The 18,890-nt window shown below is 46.5% G+C and overlaps 1 protein-coding gene and 1 long non-coding RNA gene across 2 annotated transcripts in view; one reads left to right on the top strand and one right to left on the bottom strand.

The window, feature by feature from the left end:
- Positions 1-392: 392 nt before the first annotated feature.
- On the bottom strand, positions 393-16,823 carry LOC140737801 (uncharacterized). Its single transcript, XR_012101250.1, has 3 exons — positions 16,732-16,823; positions 8,048-8,088; positions 393-920 (listed from the first exon to the last, which is right to left on the bottom strand). It is a non-coding gene; the product is annotated as an uncharacterized lncRNA (long non-coding RNA).
- LOC140737800 (interleukin-6 receptor subunit beta-like) overlaps positions 16,820-18,890 on the top strand; it is a 92,313-nt gene continuing 90,242 nt past the window's right edge. The window contains exon 1 of the mRNA XM_073064455.1: positions 16,820-17,002. The gene's annotated coding sequence lies outside the window, so the exon portion shown is untranslated. The remainder of the gene's footprint in view (positions 17,003-18,890) is intronic.

The following is an 18,890-nucleotide window of genomic DNA, read 5'->3' as shown; positions in this document are numbered from 1 at the left end:
CATCCAAACTAATCATCTTCCTTTAAGCACAAGAGATTCTGTAATGCTGGAAAGCCAGAGCAACACACACAAATTGCTGGAGGAATTCACCAAGTCAGGCAGCATCTATGGAAGTGAATAAACAGTAGGCATTTCAGGCCAAGACACTGATGCACCATCAATAACTCTCGGAGACGGGAGGCAAGCGATAGGCTTTTATTAGCTGCAAACGTGACCGCATCTTGGAGACTGGGAGGAGCAGTGCCTCCAATCGCCTTTATACAGAGGTCTGTGGGAGGAGCCACAGGAGCAGTCAGCAGAGGGGCGTGTCCAGACAGGTATACACATAGTTCACCACATTCACCCCCCCCCCCACCTTTGTTTTAAAAGAGAGTCCCCATGGGGCGAAGTTTCTCACAAGTATATTTACAGGTTAAGTCTATCAGGCGGTCGAGTCTGTCGCTGCGATCTACGTAGCATCGGTGGTGATTGCACCAGAGACGGTGGTTGTGCTGGCTCCGGCCTGACTTGAGGTGCCAGCCCTTGAGGCGTCAGTAATCCCTCATGCGTGTGCGTGGCGCCCGGTATGGGAGTGTCGTGAGGAGTCTGTGTAGGGCTTGGTGTGCGCGTGGGCCTCAGCTGAGAGGGGAGTGTGCGCGGGGTCTCGTGGGTATATATATACATCAGTGGGTACGGGGTTCATAGTCACCGTGGAGTGTTCGGGGTAGGGGTCTGGTGCTCCTGCGGGCGCCAGGTCGCGGATAGAGACCGTGTCCTCCCGCCCATCAGGTAAGACCATGTAGGCATACCGGGGCTTCACATGAAGTAGGTGAACCCTCTCGACCATCAGAGAGTATTTATTGCTCCTCGCATGTTTCCGGAGCAGCACTGGCCCTGGGGACATCAGCCAAGCCAGTAGGGTGGTCCCAGTGGCAGACTTCCTGGGAAAAGAAAAGAGTCGCTCATGAGAGGTGGCATTGGTGGACGTGCATAACAGGGAGCGGATGGAGTGGAGTGCCTCTGGGAGGACCTCCTGCCAGCGAGAGACCGGCAGTCCCTTTGACCTAAGGGCTAAGAGTGTGGCCTTCCACACAGTGGCATTCTCCCTCTCCACCTGTCCATTCCCCCAGGGATTATAGCTCGTGGTCCTACTAGTAGCAATGCCCCTAGCCAGCAGGTACTGGCGCAGCTCGTCACTCATAAAGGAGGACCCTCTATCACTGTGGATATAGCAGGGATATCCGAACAGAGTGAAGAGCTGGCACAGGGCTTTTATGATGGACGTGGCAGTGGTATTGGGGCAGGGGATGGCAAAGGGGAACCGCAAGTACTCGTCGATTACGTTGAGAAAGTAGACATTGCGGTCGGTGGAGGGAAGGGGGCCCTTAAAGTCGACACTCAGTCGCTCAAAGGGGCAGGTGTCCTTTATAAGTTGTGCCTTTTCAGGACGGTAGAAGTGCGGTTTGCACTCAGCTGTTACGAACCCCGTAACTGGGTTACTTACCAGCAAAGATAGAGGCGTCCGTTGGAGTCTGATGATACTATTTTTAACAGTATTTATTAGCAAAAATACACAAAAATAATATCAATGCAAATATACAGATAATATACCTCGTCAATACTAAACCTAAAAGTGCGGGTATAATAATAATCAATAAGAAATAAGCTCTATCGTTGTCTAGGGGATAATGAATTGTCCGATGGAAAATCTAAAGTTCATTTCAGTTCATACAGGCTGCAGCCGTTTGTTCGTCGCTGTGTTGCAATTGTTGGAGAGAGAGAGAGAAAGAGAAAAACTGGCCGACTTTCCTTGGTACGATCTTGATCCGTATCCCTCCTTTAGCTAGACCGTTCCATGGAGGACTCGCCACCCAGGCAAGGATGGACACACACACAAGCCCCCCACTGGTCTCATACGTTTCTCCTGGTGTGTCTAAGGGGTGTTCCCCAGACCCGTCTTTTATCCTCACTCACGGGGTCTCAGATGTCAATCAGGTTGGGATGATGCAATCCCTCAACCAGACCACTCTGGTTGTCCCCTGAGGGGTTTCAATGAATAGTACAGTACTCAATACACAATTCCTTCTCCAAGAGACAATAGCAGTAATCAGTGGTTCTGTTCTGCTTATGTCAGGAGACATTCCACCTTGTTGTGTATTCTGTGTGTGTCTCTCTCTCATTTCCTGACATGCTGTGTATCTCTCTCATCTCCTGGGTCTCAGACCCGAAATACTAGCGATCTTGCGATTCTCAAAAAGGAAGGGGCGACTTTGCACCCTTCAGCCCCTCAGGGTTGCTCCACATTCGTAACGCAGCGCAGACTTGACAGTCCCTGGTCATCGTCCTGATTTCCTCAAGGGAGTAAGGCAGGTTCCGGGCTTTCACGAAATGGTAGAGTCCGGTGACCCCCGAGTGGCAAAGATCTGCATGGAGGGCGTATAGCCGTCGAACTGCACGCTGGCACAAGCTCCCCGTGATAGGCCATCAGGGGGCTCATTGAGCCTTCCAGGCTGGTACAGGATGTCATAGTTGTAGGCGGAGAGTTCTATTCTCCACCTCAAAATTTTATCATTTTTGATTTTGCCCCACTGTTGGTTGCTGAACATGAACTCAACGGAGCGCTGGTCGGTCAGCAAGGTGAACCTTCTGCTGGCGAGATAGTGCCTCCAGTGCCTAATAGCTTCCACTATGGCCTGGGCTTCTTTCTCCACCGTGGAGTGCCGAATTTCAGGGCCCTGAAGGGTACGAGAGAAGAATGCTACCGGCCTTCCTGCCTGATTGAGGGTAGCAGCCAGCGCGAAGTCGGAGGCGTCACTCTCTACTTGGAAGGGAATGGTCTCATCCACCGCATGCATCGTTGCTTTGGCAATGTCCCCTTTAATGCGGCTGAATGCCGCGCAGGCCTCGGCTGAGAGTGGAAATGTGGTGGACTTGACCAGGGGGCGGGCCTTGTCTGCGTAGTGGGGGACCCATTGGGCGTAATAGGAAAAGAAGCCCAGGCACCGTTTTAGGGCTCTGAGGGTGGTGGGGAGAGGGAGTTCCAATAGGGGGCGCATACGGTCAGGGTCAGGGTCAATGACCCCGTTCTCCACGACATACCCAAGGATAGCAAATCGGGTGGTTCCGAATACACAATTGTCCCTATTATAGGTGAGGTTAAGAGCTTTGGCCGCTTGGAAAAATCGTTGGAGGTTGGTGTCGTGATCCTGCCAGTCGTGACCGCAGATGGTGATGTTATCCAAGTATGGGAACGTGGCCTTCAGTTGGCCCTGGTCCACCATCCGGTCCATTTCCCTCTTGAAGTCAGAGACACCATTCGTGACACCGAAGGGGACGCGCAGGAAGTGATAGAGCCTGCTGCCCGCCTCAAAGGCGGTGTAGGGGCGGTGCTCCGGGCGGATGGGGAGCTGATGGTAAGCGGATTTCAGGTCTATGGTCAAGTACACCTTGTACTGGGCTATCTGATTGACCATATCCGCGATGCGGGGTAGGGGGTACACGTCAAGCTGCATGAACCTATTGATGGTCTGGCTATAGTCCATGACATCCTATTTTTCTGCCCGGTCCGAACAATGACCACCTGGGCCCTCCAATGACTTGTGCTTGGCTCAATGATCCCCTCCCTGAGCAGCCGCTGCACCTCCGACTTAATGAAGGCCCTGCCCCCCCACGCTGTACCTCCTGCTTTTAGTTGCCACAGGTTTACAGTCGGGGGTCAGGTTGGCGAACAGCGGTGGAGGAGGGATCTTCAGGGTGGAGAGGCTGCAAGTGGTGTCAGTAGCGCGGCCGTTGGCATGGTGTTGGGTGGGATGTGCGGGTCGGTGTGTGTGTGGTCAGTAGCGGGGTATATGATGAAGTCCCACAAAACTGAGGATTTCTGACAGTGATTGGTGGGAGGGGCCCGTCATACTCCATTGTCACACTTTTCAGGTGGCTCTGGAAGTCCAGCCCCAATAGCGCAGGGGCACACAGTTGAGGCATGACCAGTTACGCAAAGTTCCGATATTCTGTGCCCTGCACCACCCCGGATGTCTGTGGAATGCAATCCAGAAGCCATGGTGACCCTCTGGCTTACTGGCTGTGTCACGAGAATGCAGCGTTGCACAGTGTCCGGGTGAATAAAACTCTCAGTGCTGCCCATGTCAAACAGGCCCCTCCACCAGGATGTTCATCATTGACCTTGTGAGCTGGTGTGGAGTGCTTTGGTCGAGGGTTACGGAGGCCAGAGTTGAATCGCCGTCTTGGTGCCCGGTAAGCACCCGTGGGTCGGAGGCGGGGCGAGGTGGCGCCGACAAAGATGGCCACCCCCATGCCTCGCACGCGGCGCTGCTCGACCCCGCTCGTGGTTTAGACTTACAGGCCTTGGCGAAGTGGCCCTTCTTTCCGCAGCTGGAGCAGGTAGCTTTTCGGGCCAGGCAGCGATTTCGGGGGTGCTTTTCGAGTCCGCAGAAGTAACACTGCGCGGACTTGCAACTGGCAGGAGCCGTGGTCGACTGCGGGCTCGCGAGTGGCAGCGGCTGTGGTCGATTCGCTGGAGGGTTGCGGGGAGTTCACGGGCTCACGAGTGGCAGCAGCTGTGGTCGATTCGCCAGCAGGTGACGGGGTCTGCAGCGTCCATGGGACCAGCGGGAGATCGCGCAGCTGGACAGCGTCAGTGTTGTGCAGAGCAGCCTCCAGCGTATCGGCCAGCTCGATCGTCGAATGTAAGGTAAGATCGGCGTTTTCCAGCAGCCGCCCGTACACGTACACTGACCTGATCCCCATAATGAAGGCGTCTCGTACCAGGAGCTCCACATGCTGTTCTGCCGTCAGTCACCTGCAGTCACAGGCCCACACGAGTGTCTGTAGGGCCCGGACAAACTCAGCGCTCGACTCTCCGGCCCGTTGCCGCTGTGTCGTTAAGCAATGTCTTGCATAGACGGTGTTCACCAGCCGCAGGTATTGTCTTTTGAGGGCGTCCAGTGCCTCTTGGTAGGTCGGCAGGTCTCTGATAAGGGAGTATACCCGCGGACTGACTCTGGAGAGGAGAACTTTGTGTATGATAGCAGGCTCAGTCACGGGAATCTCTTCCAGGTACGATTGGAAGCATGCAAGCCAGAGTTCAAAGGCAATGGCTGCTTCGGGAGCTTGAGGATCAATGTCCAATCTGTCCGGTTGTAAAATGCCCTCCATGTTTTAAAATTGCAGCTAATAAAATTGATGCACCATCAATAACTCTCGGAGACAGGAGGCAAGTGATAGGCTTTTATTAGCTGCAAACGTGACCACAACATCTTGGAGACTGAGGGAGGAGCAGTGCCACCAATCGCCTTTATACAGGGGTCTGTGGGTTGAGCCACAGGAGCAGTCAGCAGAGGGGCGTGTCCAAACAGGTATACACATAGTTTACCACAGACACTTAATCAAGACTGGAAAGGAAGATGCCAGAATAAGAAAAAGTAAGAACCTAGGAGGTGATAGGTACTGTAGAAAAGGCAAAGGGCTAGAGAAGAAGGAATCTGATAGGAGGGGTGAGTGGACTATGGGAGAAAGGGAAGGAGGAGAGGCACCACAGGTGAGAAGTGGTAAGAGGCCAGAATGGGGAATAGAAAAGGAAGGAAGCAGAGGGGGAAAAAATTACCTTTAAGTTAGAGAAATTGATGTTCATGGCATCAGGTTGGAAGCTACCTAGATGGAATATGAGGTGTTGCTCCTCCAACCTGAGTGTGGCCTCATGGTGGCAGTAGAGGAGGCCGTGGACCGACATGTCAGAATGGGAATGGGGCTAGGAATTAAAAAGTTTGGCCACCAGGAATTTCAGCTTGTTGCGGATGGAGCTGAGGTGCTCAACAGTGCAGTCTCCCAATGTATATCAGGTCTCACCAATGAAGAGGAGACTGTATCGAGAGCATCAAATACAGTAGGCGACCCCAACAGGTTTGCAGGTGAAATCTTGCCTCACCTTGAAGAACTATGTGGGGCCCTGAGTGGAGGTAAGGGAGGAAACGTAGGCTTCTGCTGCTTGCAGGGATAAGTGTCAAGAGGAATATTAGTGGGGAAGGATGAATGAACTGGGGAATCACAGAGGGAGCAATCCCTGTGGAAAGTGGAGAGTGGGGGGGAGCAGTTAAAGATGTGTTTGGTATTGATGTCCTGTTGAAAATAGTGAAGGTTGCAGAGAATAATATATTAGATATGGAGGCGCTGGGGGTACTAGGTGAGGACAAGAGGAATTCTATCCTTGTTGAGGCAATGGGATGATGGGGTGAATACAGATGTCTGGGAAATAGAGGAGATGCTGGTGAGGGCAGCATCAACTGGGGAGGAAGGGTAAGTCCGTTCTTTGAATAAGTAAGACATCTCTGATGTCCTGGAAAGGAAAGCCTCATCCTGGGAACAGGTGTGGCAGAGATGCAGGAACTGAGAAAAGGGATTGGCATTGTCATTGGAGGCAAGATGGGAAGGGGTAAGATCAAGATTGTAGTTGGAATCGGTAAGTCAACCTTTAAGACCTGGGCCTCTATACCTTCTCTGTAATTGGATTCTCGGTTTACTTTTCAGCAGACCTCAAACAGTGAGGATTGGGAACAACATCTCTTCACTGACTAACCACACAGATGCCCCTGACGTGGCATTTTTATAATATGAACTGAAGTCTTGAAAAGTGCAAGATGGTTGTGGAGTGTACAGGCTGAATTGAGGCAGCTTGGCCCAGACATGAGAGTGGGGAAAGAGTCAATGTTTGGCCATTAGTGGAGCTGACTTGGAGACGATTCAATGCAGCAGAGTCCAGTTGAAGCCCAGGTCTGAGAATGAAGAAATACCCAAGGTATGATCAATTTGAACGCTGGGCCAAATTGGAAAGGTTGGGAACAGGCCGAATTGAGGCAGCAGGGTCTGGGCCTGAGAGCATATTGAAGTAGCAGGGCCTGGGTCTGAGAGCAAGGAATAACCCAAGGTTTGGATGAATTAAGCGCCAGGCCAGATTGAAAAGGTCAGTTGTCAGGGCAGGAGGCGAGGGATGGGTTGGTTCAGCTCACTAATCCACAAGTGCAGCGGCCGATTCTAACAAACCAATTGTCACTGCTTGCAACCTAGCATTCTTGTATGAATCTTGTATGAATCCTCTGACTGATCCAATGATGATGTTCCATGAAGTCAAAGAAATGTATTTGATCCTTTATTAGCAACTAGCAAAACATAGTCTTGAAGTGACATAATTAAGCAGTCAGCAAAACATATGACATGCAGCAGTTCCCAGAACAAAGCACAGATGTAACTTTGCTTTTACCATGCCTCCAGTCGTGTGACTAGTTACCATAATAAACATGCAACACAGAATACCATGCAGATAGAAAGCAGATGTATTGCTCCTACAGTGAGGTTTATTCATCTCTACACTGAACTGAGACTGTGACCAGCAACTAATGGGCTCTTGAATTGGCTATGGTTGGCTTCATGGCTGTAGACTCACTTTCATGAACTTCAGTTCTAAATGATATTTGCTTAATCTTATTATTTGCATAATTTGTTTTTTTCTCTGCATATTGGGTGTTTGACAGCCTTTTTTTGGTGGGTGTAACTGTCTCAGAGACATGTTCCATTGAGATGTTTATTTTATATGTTTCTGTCACAAATTCATGATTATTTGAGTTCAAACAGCTGTAATAAATAAGATGTGAAAAAGGTAACATTGATAAAAAAAATTTGTTTAAAACAGATCACCTTAAAATATTGTTTGATTAAGAATTTTTGGCTCTTTATGTAAGGTTTATTTAATGTAGCGTGTAATGGGTCACATGGCCAGAGTTTAGTAAGGGCATGACGGTGGTATTATGGGTCAGAACCAACATGTGGCCAAAATAACCATATTCTGCATGTGGTCCAAGAGGCGCACATGGTAATTGTTTTCATTTGTTTATATTGTGTATAATGTTGTTGATGTGCCTTTACATAGACAGTGTGATATGTTTTCAGTGATTTTGTTTGATTTCAGCACACATCTGTTGTACTAACGTGTTTTGGGCCTGTTTATCGGTGGACACTAGCTTGAGAGACATTAAAAGACTGAGAGATGTATGCTTCAAACCTTTTATGTCCTTTATTTTCTTGTAGTTTTCACGGTATCTGCTGAAGAAAGAGAGAGAGAGAGAGATAAAAATAAATCTTCAAGGACATCTGTATGGTGCGTGGCTATTATATCATTGGACCAGTGTAGTTACAGTGGGGTTTATTGGACTTCTTTGTTTTGTGGCTGCCCATAAGGAGACAAATCTCAAGGTTGTATATAACATACATACTTTGATAATAAATATACTTTGAATTTTGAACTTTCTTGTTAGGCAAACCATTGGTGGTGATGAGTCAACGTAAAGGAGCGAGATAAGTACACTTGGTTAAGTGGTGCTGCAACAACAATCTCTCATTCGACATCAGTAAAACTAAAGCACAGATTGTTAACATCAGGAAGGGGAAGAGGGAATAGACATGCACCATTCTACATTAGGTGATTAGCACTGGATAAAGTCAGTAGCTTTAAATTCCTGGGAGTTTATATATTGGATGGCCTGTCATGGGCCCTGCACATAAGATGCAATCACAAGGAAAGGCAGGCCAACATCTTTACTTAGATGGTTAATGAGGTTTGACATTTGGAATTGAATACAGACAAACATGATGCGTTGCTCTGCAGTGGGACCAACCAGGGGAGGTCTTACACAGTGAACAGTAGGGCACTGAGGAGTGTGGTAGAACAAAAGGATCAGGGACTATATAATTCGTTGAAAGTAGTGTCACAGGTAGATAGGGTCATAAAGAAAGCTATTGCCACATTGGCCTTCATAAATCAATATACTGAGTACAGAAGATAGATGTTATGTTGAAGTTGTATGAGATGTTGGTGAGGCCTCATAGAACATAGAACAGTACAGCACAGTACAGGCCCTTTGGCCCACAATGTTGTGCCAACCCTTAAACCCTGCCTCCCATATAACCCCTCACCTTAAATTCCTCCATATACCTGTCTAATAGTCTCTTAAATTTCACTAGTGTATCTGCCTCCACCACTGACTCAGGCAGTGCATTCCATGCACCAACCCACTCTTTGAGTAAAAAACCTTCCTCTAATATCCCCCTTGAACTTCCCACTCCTTACCTTGAAGCCATGTCCTCTTGTAATGAGCAGTGGTGCCCTGGGGAATAGGCGCTGGCTGTCAACCCTATCTATTCCTCTTAATATCTTGTATACCTCTATCATGTCTTCTCTCATTCTTCTTCTCTCCAAAGAGTAAAGCCCTAGCTTCCTTAATCTCTGATCATAATCTATACTCTCTAAACCAGGCAGCATCCTGGTAAATTTCCTCTGTACCCTTTCCAATGCTTCCACATCCTTCCTATAGTGAGGCGACCAGAACTGGTCACTGTACTCCAGTTGTGGCCAAACCAGATTTTTACAGAGCTGCATGGTTTGCAGCTACATAGACCTGCATAGGTTTGCTAGCATGGTTCGGGAGGGTTTTAACTAATTTGCAAGGGGGAAGGGACCCGGAGCAATAGAGCAGTGAAAGAAGTGCATGGAGTAAAGACAGATCTAACATATCGAGGCTTTGAGGAAACAGAAGCAGAATAAAGGATGTAAAGGTAGTAAGGTAGAAGGGCTAAAGTGTGTGTACTTCAATGCAAGAAGCATCAAGAACCAAGGTAATGAACTGACAGCTTGGATACATACATGGAATTATGATGTAGTGGCCATTACAGAGACTTGGCTGGCACAAGGGCAGGAATGGATTCTCAATATTCCTCAATTTCAGTGCTTTAAAAGGGGGGGGGGAGGGGAGGAGGGGTGGCATTACTGGTCAGGGATACTATTACAGCTACAGAAAGGGTGGGTAATGTAGCAGGATCCTCTTTTGAGTCAGTATGGGTGGAAGTCATGAACAGGAAGGGAGCAGTTACTCTATGGGGGTATTCTATAGGCCCCCTGGTAGCAGCAGAGATACCGAGGAGCAGATTGGGAGGCAGATTTTGGAAAGGTGCAAAAATAACAGGGTTGGTATCATGGGTGACTTTAACTTCCCTAATATTGATTGGCACTTGATTAGTTCCAAGGGCTTAGATGAGACAGAGATTGTTAAGTGTGTCCAGGATGGATTCCTGTCACAGTATGTTGGCAGGCCGACTAGGGGGAATGCCATCCTTGATCTAGTATTAGGTAACGAACCGGGTCAGGTCACAGATCTATCAGTGGGTGAGCATCTGGGGGACAGTGATCACCACTCCCTGGCCTTTAGCATTATCATGAAAAAGGATAGAATCAGAGAGGACAGGAAAATTTTTAATTGGGGAAGAGCAAATTACGAGGCTATAAGGCTAGAACTTGCGGGTGTGATTTGGGATGATGTTTTTGCAGGAAAATGTACTATGGACATGTGGTCAATGTCTTGCAGGATGTTAGGGATAAATTTGTCCCAGTGAGGAAGATAAAGAATGGTAGGGTGAAGGAACCATGGGTGACAAGTGAAGTGGAAAATCTAGTCAGGTGGAAGAAGGCAGCACACATGAGGTTTAGGAAGCAAGGATCAGATGGGTCTATTGAGGAATATAGGATAGCAAGAAAGGAGATTCAGAAGGGGCTGAGAAGAGCAAGAAGGGGGCATGAGAAGGCCTTGGCAAGTAGGGTAAGGAAAAACCCCACGGTATGCTTCAATTATGTGAAGAACAAAAGGATGACAGGAGTGAAGGTAGGACCGATTAGAGATAAAGGTGGGAAGATGTGCCTGGAGGCTGTGGAAGTGAGCGAGGTCCTCAATGAATACTTCTCTTCGGTGTTCACCAATGAGAGGGAACTTGATGATGAGGACAATATGAGTGAGGTTGATGTTCTGGAGCATGTTGATATTAAGGGAGAGGAGGTGTTGGAGTTGTTAAAATACATTAGGATGGATAAGTCCCCGGGGCCTGACAGAATATTCCCCAGGCTGCTCCACGAGGCGAGGGAAAAGATTGCTGAGCCTCTGGCTAGGATCTTTATGTCCTCATTGTCCACAGGAATGGTACCGGAGGATTGGAGGGAGGTGAATGTTGTCCCCTTGTTCAAAAAAGGTAGTAGGGATAGTCCAGGTAATTACAGACCAGTGAGCCTTACATGTGTGGTGGGAAAGCTGTTGGAAAAGATTCTTAGAGATAGGACCTATGGGCATTTAGAGAATCATGGTCTGATCAAGGACAGTCAGCATGGCTTTGTGAAAGGCAGATCGTGTATAACAAGCCTGATAGAGTTCTTTGAGGAGGTGACCAGGCATATAGATGAGCGCAGTGCAGTGGATGTGATCTACATGGATTTTAGTAAAGCATTTGACAAGATTCCACACGGTAGGCTTATTCAGAATGTCAGAAGGCATGGAATCCAGGGAAGTTTGGCCACGTGGATTCAAAATTGGCTTGCCTGCAGAAGGCAGAGGGTCGTGGTGGAGGGAGTACATTCCGATTGGAGGGTTGTGACTAGTGGTGTCCCACAAGAATCTGTTCTGGGATCTCTACTTTTCGTGATTTTTATTAGGTTGGCAAGTTTGCAGACAATACAAAGGTTGGTGGTGTTGTAGATAGTTTAGAGGATTGTTGAAGATTGAAGGAGACATTGATAGGATGCAGAAGTGGGCTGAGAAGGGGCAGATGGAGTTCAACCCGGAGAAGTGTGAGGTGGTACACTTTGGAAGGACAAACTCCAAGGCAGAGTACAAAGTAAATCAAGTCAAGTCAAGTCAACTTTTATTGTCATTTCGACCATAACTGCTGGTACAGTGCATAGTAAAAATGAGACAACATTTTTCAGGACCATGGTTTACATGACACAGTACAAAAAACTAGACTGAACTATGTAATAAAAAAAACCAGAGAAAGCTATACTACAGACCTACACTGGACTGCATAAAGTGCACAAAAACAGTGCAGACATTACAATAAATAATAAACAGGACAGTAGGGCAAGGTGTCAGTCCAGGCTTCGGGTATTGAGGAATCTGATAGCTTGGGGGAAGAAACTGTTATATAAGTCTGGTCGTAAGAGCCTGAATGCTTCAGAGCCTTTTCCGAGACAGCAGGAGGGAGAAGAGATTATTTGAGGGGAGCATGGAGTCCTTCATAATGCTGTTTCATAATGTAAATAGCAGGATACTTGGTAGTGTGGAGAAGCAGAGGGATCTGGGGGTACATGTCCACAGATCCCTGAAAGTTGCCTCACAGATAGATAGGGTAGTTAAGAAAGCTTATGGGGTATTAGCTTTCATAAGTCGAGGGATAGAGTTTAAGAGTCACGATGTAATGATGCAGCTCTATAAAACTCTGGTTAGGCCACACTTGGAGCACTGTGTCCAGTTCTGGTCGCCTCACTATAGGAAGGATGTGGAAGCATTGGAAAGGGTACAGAGGAGATTTACCAGGATGCTGCCTGGTTTAGAGAGTATGGATTATGATCAGAGATTAAGAGAGCTAGGGCTTTACTCTTTGGAGAGAAGGAGGATGAGAGGAGACATGATAGAGGTGTACAAGATATTAAGAGGAACAGATAGAGTGGATAGCCAGTGCCTCTTCCCCAGGGCACCACTGCTCAGTACAAGAGGACATGGCTTTAAGGTAAGGGGAGGGAAGTTCAAGGGGGATATTAGAGGAAGGTTTTTTACTCACCACTGTCTGAGTCAGTGGTGGAGGCAGATACACTAGTGAAGTTTAAGAGATGACTAGACAGGTATATGGAGGAATTTAAGGTGGGGGGTTATATGGGAGGCAGTGTTTGAGGGTCAGCAGAACATTGTGGGCCGAAGGGCCTGTAATGTGCTATACTATTCTTTGTTCTATGTTCATTAATACCCTGCAACTCTTAAACTCTATCCCTCGACTTATGAAAGCTAACACTCCATAAGCTTTCTTAACAACCTTATCTACCTGTGAGGCAACTTTCAGGGATCTGTGGACATGTACCCCCAGGTCCCTCTGCTTCTCCACACTACCAAGTATCCTGCCATTTACTTTGTACTCTGCCTTGGAGTTTGTCCTTCCAAAGTGTACCACCTCACACTTCTCCGGGTTGAACTCCATCTGTCACTTCTCAGCCCACTTCTGCATCCTTCAATGTCTCCCTGCAATCTTCGACAATCCTCAACACCCCCAACTTTTGTGTCATCTGCCAACCCACCCTTCTACCCCCACATCCAGGTCATTAATATAATTAACAAAAAGTAGAGGTCCCAGAACCGGTCCTTGTAGGACACCACTAGTCACAACCCTCCAATCTGAATGTACTCCCTCCACCACGACCCTCTGCTTTCTGCAGGCAAGCCAATTCTGAATCCACCTGGCCAAACTTCCCTGGATCCCATGCCTTCTGACGTTCTGAATAAGCCTACCGTGTGGTACCTTGTCAAATGCCTTACTAAAATCCATGTAGATCACATCCACTGCACTACCCTCATCTATATGCCTGGTCACCTCCTCAAAGAACTCTATCAGGCTTGTTAGACACGATCTACCCTTCACAATGCTATGCTGACTGTCCCTGATCAAACCATGATTCTCTAAATGCCCACAGATTCTATCTCGAAGAATCTTTTCCAACAGCTTTCCCACCACAGACATAGGGCTCACTGGTCTATAATTACCCGGACTATCCCTACTACCTTTTTTGAACAAGGGGACAACATTTGCCTCCCTCCAATCCTCCGGTACCATTCCCGTGGACAACGAGGACATAATGATCCTAGCCAGAGGCTCAGCAACCTCTTCCCTCGCCTCGTGGAGCAGCTGGGGAATATTCCGTCAGGCCCCGGGGACTTAACTTGGAGTATTGTGTGAAGTTTTGCTTACCTACCTACAGGAAAGATGTAAACAAGGTTGAAAGAGTGCAGCGAAAATTTACCATGATAGTGCTGGGTCTGGAGGACCTGAGTTTTATAAAGGAAGATTGAATAGGATGGGACTGGAATGTATCTACTAGAATGTAGATAATTGAGGGGAGATTTGATAGAGATATACAAAATTATGAGGGGTATAGATAGCAGGCTTTTTTGCACAGAGGTTGCATGGGACTACAACCAGAGGCCATGGGTTAAGGGTGAAAGGAGAGGAGTTTAAGGGGACATGAGGGGAAACTTCTTCACTCAGAGGGTTGTGAGTGTGTGGAATGAACTACCAGTAGAAGTGGTGCATGCAAGCTCGATTTTAACATTTAAGAGAAGCTTGGAAAGTTACATAGTTGGGAAATGGAAGGCTATGTTTCAATGGGAACAGGCAGGTTAAATAGTTTTGGCATGGACTAGATGGCCCAAAGGACCTGTTTCTGTACTGTAGGTCTCCATGATATGTCACTGAAGACTCTAACAAACTTCTACAGATGTACTGTTGAAAGCTTCCTGACTGGTTGCACCATGGTCCGGTGGTAATTTGAATGTACAGGAACGTAAGAAGCTGCAGAGAGTAATGGACTCAACCCAGTACATCATTGGCACATCCCTCTCCATCGTCAGTCATATCTACATGAGGTGCTGCATCAAGAAAGCAAAATTTCTCTAATATCTGGGCCATGTTATCTTCTTGCAGAAACCATCATGCAGGAGCTACAAAAGACAGAGGTCCCACTCCACCAGGTTCAAAAACAGTAACTTACCTTCGACCATTCCATTCTTGAACTAAGTGACAAAACCCTAATCACTATAACATAATAACACCTCGACCGCCTTGCAATAAAATTGACTTGTTTTGTTCTACCTGTGTTCTTCCTGCTGAATTTGTTTTCCTCGTGACTGCTGTTCATCTGATGCATTGTGCCTGTGTTGCTGCTGCAATTATGTTTTTCACTGTAACTGTGCATAGAACAATAAACTCAACTTTGACTTTGACTTGAAGAGGTACCCACTGAGATACATGAAGTAATGCACAATTATACAGCAGGCAATACGTTAGTGGAACAGCTTTCATTTATGGATGTTCCAAGGAAGGCCCATTGTCTTGGGTGTGTTGCAGAATAAGGTGTCAATGACTTTCTGCATCTCTGAATGTAAGCAGATACAAAAATCAACTGAATGGTACAGATTGATCGCAAAGGGTGAAAGAAATTGGAGTGAAAGTGGTTTCCTAGTGGTCCTGTGGTCCTGTGGCCTTGTTCCACGATAGCAGGAAGCACTAGAGATTAGATGCAGCATTGTGGTGTGAAAGATCAAACTAAGTGATTGGCAACGATGAAGCCTTGCTTGACTCTGATTTGCACTGAGATGGGCTCTTTTGTTGATCATTTGGTTAGATTGGTGGCTTGGATGCAGAAATTAAGAATCAGAATCAGGATTATATTCACTGTTTTTTATGATGTATAATGTGTTCATCTGAGGCATCGGCAAATGTAAGATGTTTAAAACAGCACAAAGCATGTAGCATACTTCCCAGTCAGCGACACAAGAGGATCTGCACATGCTGATATCTTGAACAACTCATACAGCACCTATCGAAAGAAGTAAACAAGCCAAGACCCTAACACAGGAGCAACACCCTGCCCTTTCTATTTTTCCCCCATTCTCGTGGCCCTCTTGCCCCTCTCTTTTCCTCCCACACTCATGACCTATCACCTCCATCTGGTTTCCCACCTCCTTCCCTTTACTCCACTGTCATCAGATTCTGTCTTTAGCCCTTTGCTTCTTCCACCTATCACCTGCCAGCTTCTACGACTCCCCTTCCCTTCACCTTCGTATTTTGCCCTCTGCCCCCTTCCTTTACGGTCCTGATGAAGGGTCTTGGCTAAAAATGTTCCCTCCATAGATGCTGCCCGACATACTGATTTTCCCCCAAAATGTTATCCCTTCCCAGACAGAGATTATGTCATAGCACTTGGAGATAAAAATTAAAACCTCAAGTCCATTCAGTAAAAGTGGAAACCTAGCAGAAATTGCAGAAAAAGTGATCCAACTCACAATCTACACAACCACAAACACCTTTGCCCTTGCCCCACCTGTGGTTGAGTATGCATATGTCTCATTTTGGCTGCTTCAGCCTTTTCCTAACTCACAGAACCAGGGTGGAAAGAACACATGCAAATTAAAAGAACTGCAGTTGTTGTAAGTCTGAAATTAAACCATAACCTGTTGAAAATGTTCAGCACGTTGGGCTGATGAATGTTTTACCTGAAAGGTTAACTTTCTTTATCTATTTAACTCCACCTGACCTGCTGGTGTTTCCAGCACTATTATTTCAAACTGGGAAAAGTCATCCTGAATCTTAAGGGTTATTTAAAAATACAACTTATCGATATTTTATTAAATAAATAGCAATCAGGCAACTCAGTGAAGACTGAAGAAGAGTTAAATATCTTGCATCAGTGACCTTCCAGGACAGGGAATCTCTGACCCATGGCCACATAACACAAAGGAGCTGCTGGCACTGAAAACTACTGGGGCACAAGAAAATCTGCAGCTGATAGAAATTTGAAACAAAAGTAGTAAGTGTCGAATGTACTTTGTTGCGCTGTACCAGTTGAAAGAGAAACAGGAGACATTTGGATGAAGATGCATTCACTGTAAAAGGCAAAGCAATTACAGAATACAACAGTGTGGACAAGGTAAAGCGTCATTGCGGTAGGCGGGGTCTGGGGAGGGTCAATCAGCCGAATGCTGAGCGGCTTACAAACTCCGTGCGGCCTATGTTGCGCCTCTGTGGAACTTTTAATTAAAGTTGGAAAAAAAAAGTAACACAATAAAGTAAATTCTGTTCAATAGCACGTCAACAGATTTTACGTACGGCATTAGCCTTCGGGCGTTGCTGCCAACGGGCAGTTTCGTAATGACTCAATTGACGCCCTCGTGCGGATCGGGCCGCGCGGAGTGCGCCTGCGCACTTGGTGCGGTGACGTCACGTCGCGTCTGCCCAGTTTCCAGTAAGACGGAGGTTCGGGAGCCCTTGAGTGCGGTTGGTTATGCGGATGAAGAGGGCAGCGGGATCGGTACGTGGAATTTCTGTGGAAGTGGTTCAGCAGAGTGGATTATGTTGTTTTTAAACCTACTTAAATCAGGTGAGCGCATTAGCTGAACGTTATGTTCCGGTCACTGCACTCTTGGTTCAATGTTGGCCCCGGCATTTTCGCAATATAGTGTGGCACCCGATGCCAATCTGGTGTGCTAAACTACTTGCATTCTGAAACAAGGAATTGCCATTGGTTTGCTGAGACTGTTGGATTATGTTTTAGTTTCCAAAGCCAAGTCGTAACAAGTGTCCTCATTCTCGAGGACGTCAGTGCCAGTAATGAAGTTAAAAATAATATTGTGTTTTCCTGACGGCTGTCAGATTCTCGATATTCCAATTCATATTTGAACTAATTGCTAATTTTGAGGAGAATTAATTGTTTAAATATACCCAAGATGATAGTTGTGCTGCTGACTACCTGTGACGTCCATTCCTGTTGCTCCCTCTGTGCCAAATCGTTTGCTTTATTTATTTATTAACTTATTGAAATACAGTGTGAAAGGCCCTTCCGGCCCCTCAAATCACGCCGCCCAGCGATCCCCCAGTGCAGTCCTAGCATAATCATGGGATAACTTACAATGACCAGTTAACCTACCAACCGGTACGTCTTTGGACTGTGGGAAGAAACCGGAGCGCCTGGAGAAAACCCACGATGTCTGCTTCCTTGTGATTAACTTGTTTGAACTTGTGGCTCTCAGGTGTAAGCATTGCTATTTTGCGACAACGAGGCAGGTGATTGAAGGGACAGTTTGTAAATGTTTGGCTTCTTCCTCTGATTACACAGGGTCTATGTATTTTCAAAACCATCTTGCATGCTCCTTCTCCATTTGGAGCATTCACAGCCTGTAGTTTCCCAAGAGTGAGTGACTTTACTGCTTTTATTCAAGGAGACTAAGCTTATTCTTGATTTTTTTTAAAAAAAATTCTTTCCATGCAAAGCATGGAGCGTTGTGTATGTTTTGGGAATCTACTGTCTTGCGTGCAAGGATTGTCATCTGATCAATGTAGCTGAGTGTCTAAAGATTCAATACTGGGGCAGTTTGCTTACAAGAGGAGTTTGACATTAGTTCATTTGATCGTGAAGTGCATTTGGCTGATACTATAATCCGCTGGTTATATTTCTCCAGTAACTCGATATCTGTACAGCAGTATAAAAGAGAGTAGACCTCACTGTTACCTACTAAACTAGGAGTTTAGTGCCATGTGTAAAGGCTTGAACCGCAGGTGTTCTTTTCCACAATTAACCAAGTCTGTGCTTGCTTTTGATAAACTCCCATCATTGTCTGCCTTTGGCAAGAGATGTCCATACCTTCCAGAGTTTTGCCATGACCCTTTGTAGTCAGAGGGCAATGTGCAATATGGGTAGATTAATAGAGAATCTTTGACTTGTAGATTATAAGTGTTAAGCCCATCCTCTCTTTTAATTCAGAAATTGTGATTTTGGCTTGGAATGTTGATTCCTGAACACATGCAGGTTTTACTTGTATTTGTGCACTGCAGATGAAATTTTTCAGATTGAGTAACCTGAATTCTGGAGTGTAGTTGCTGTATTTTGAACATTTTCTCATTAGTCATGAAGATAAACTTCACTGCTGTGGTAACTTTGGAAGTGAAGTACACCTGTGCAGCAAGCATAAGACTGAAATGTCAGTGTGCTGCCAAACTTGTTCTTTGGAGAGGGTAGAGAAGGTATATACTAAAATGATTGAGGATGAAGGGCTTTGAATATGTGGGGAGAGACAGGAGAAGTTGATACTCTTGTCCTTGATAACAAGTTGATTATGTAGAGATACTTAAAATCATGAAGCGCATAGACGGGGTAAATAAAATTTACATTTGATGGTAAGAATGGGTGGGTTGAAATTCTTCAACTTAGGGGGTGAAGAATAAAGATGATTGGTAGAAGAATCAAAACCGGTAAGAGGAACTATTCCTTT

The sequence above is a fragment of the Hemitrygon akajei genome, chromosome 13 (assembly GCF_048418815.1).
Source record: "Hemitrygon akajei chromosome 13, sHemAka1.3, whole genome shotgun sequence".
Taxonomy (NCBI): domain Eukaryota; kingdom Metazoa; phylum Chordata; class Chondrichthyes; order Myliobatiformes; family Dasyatidae; genus Hemitrygon; species Hemitrygon akajei.
Note: the sequence above shows the minus strand (reverse complement) of the source record. Positions and strands in the feature narration are given on the sequence as shown.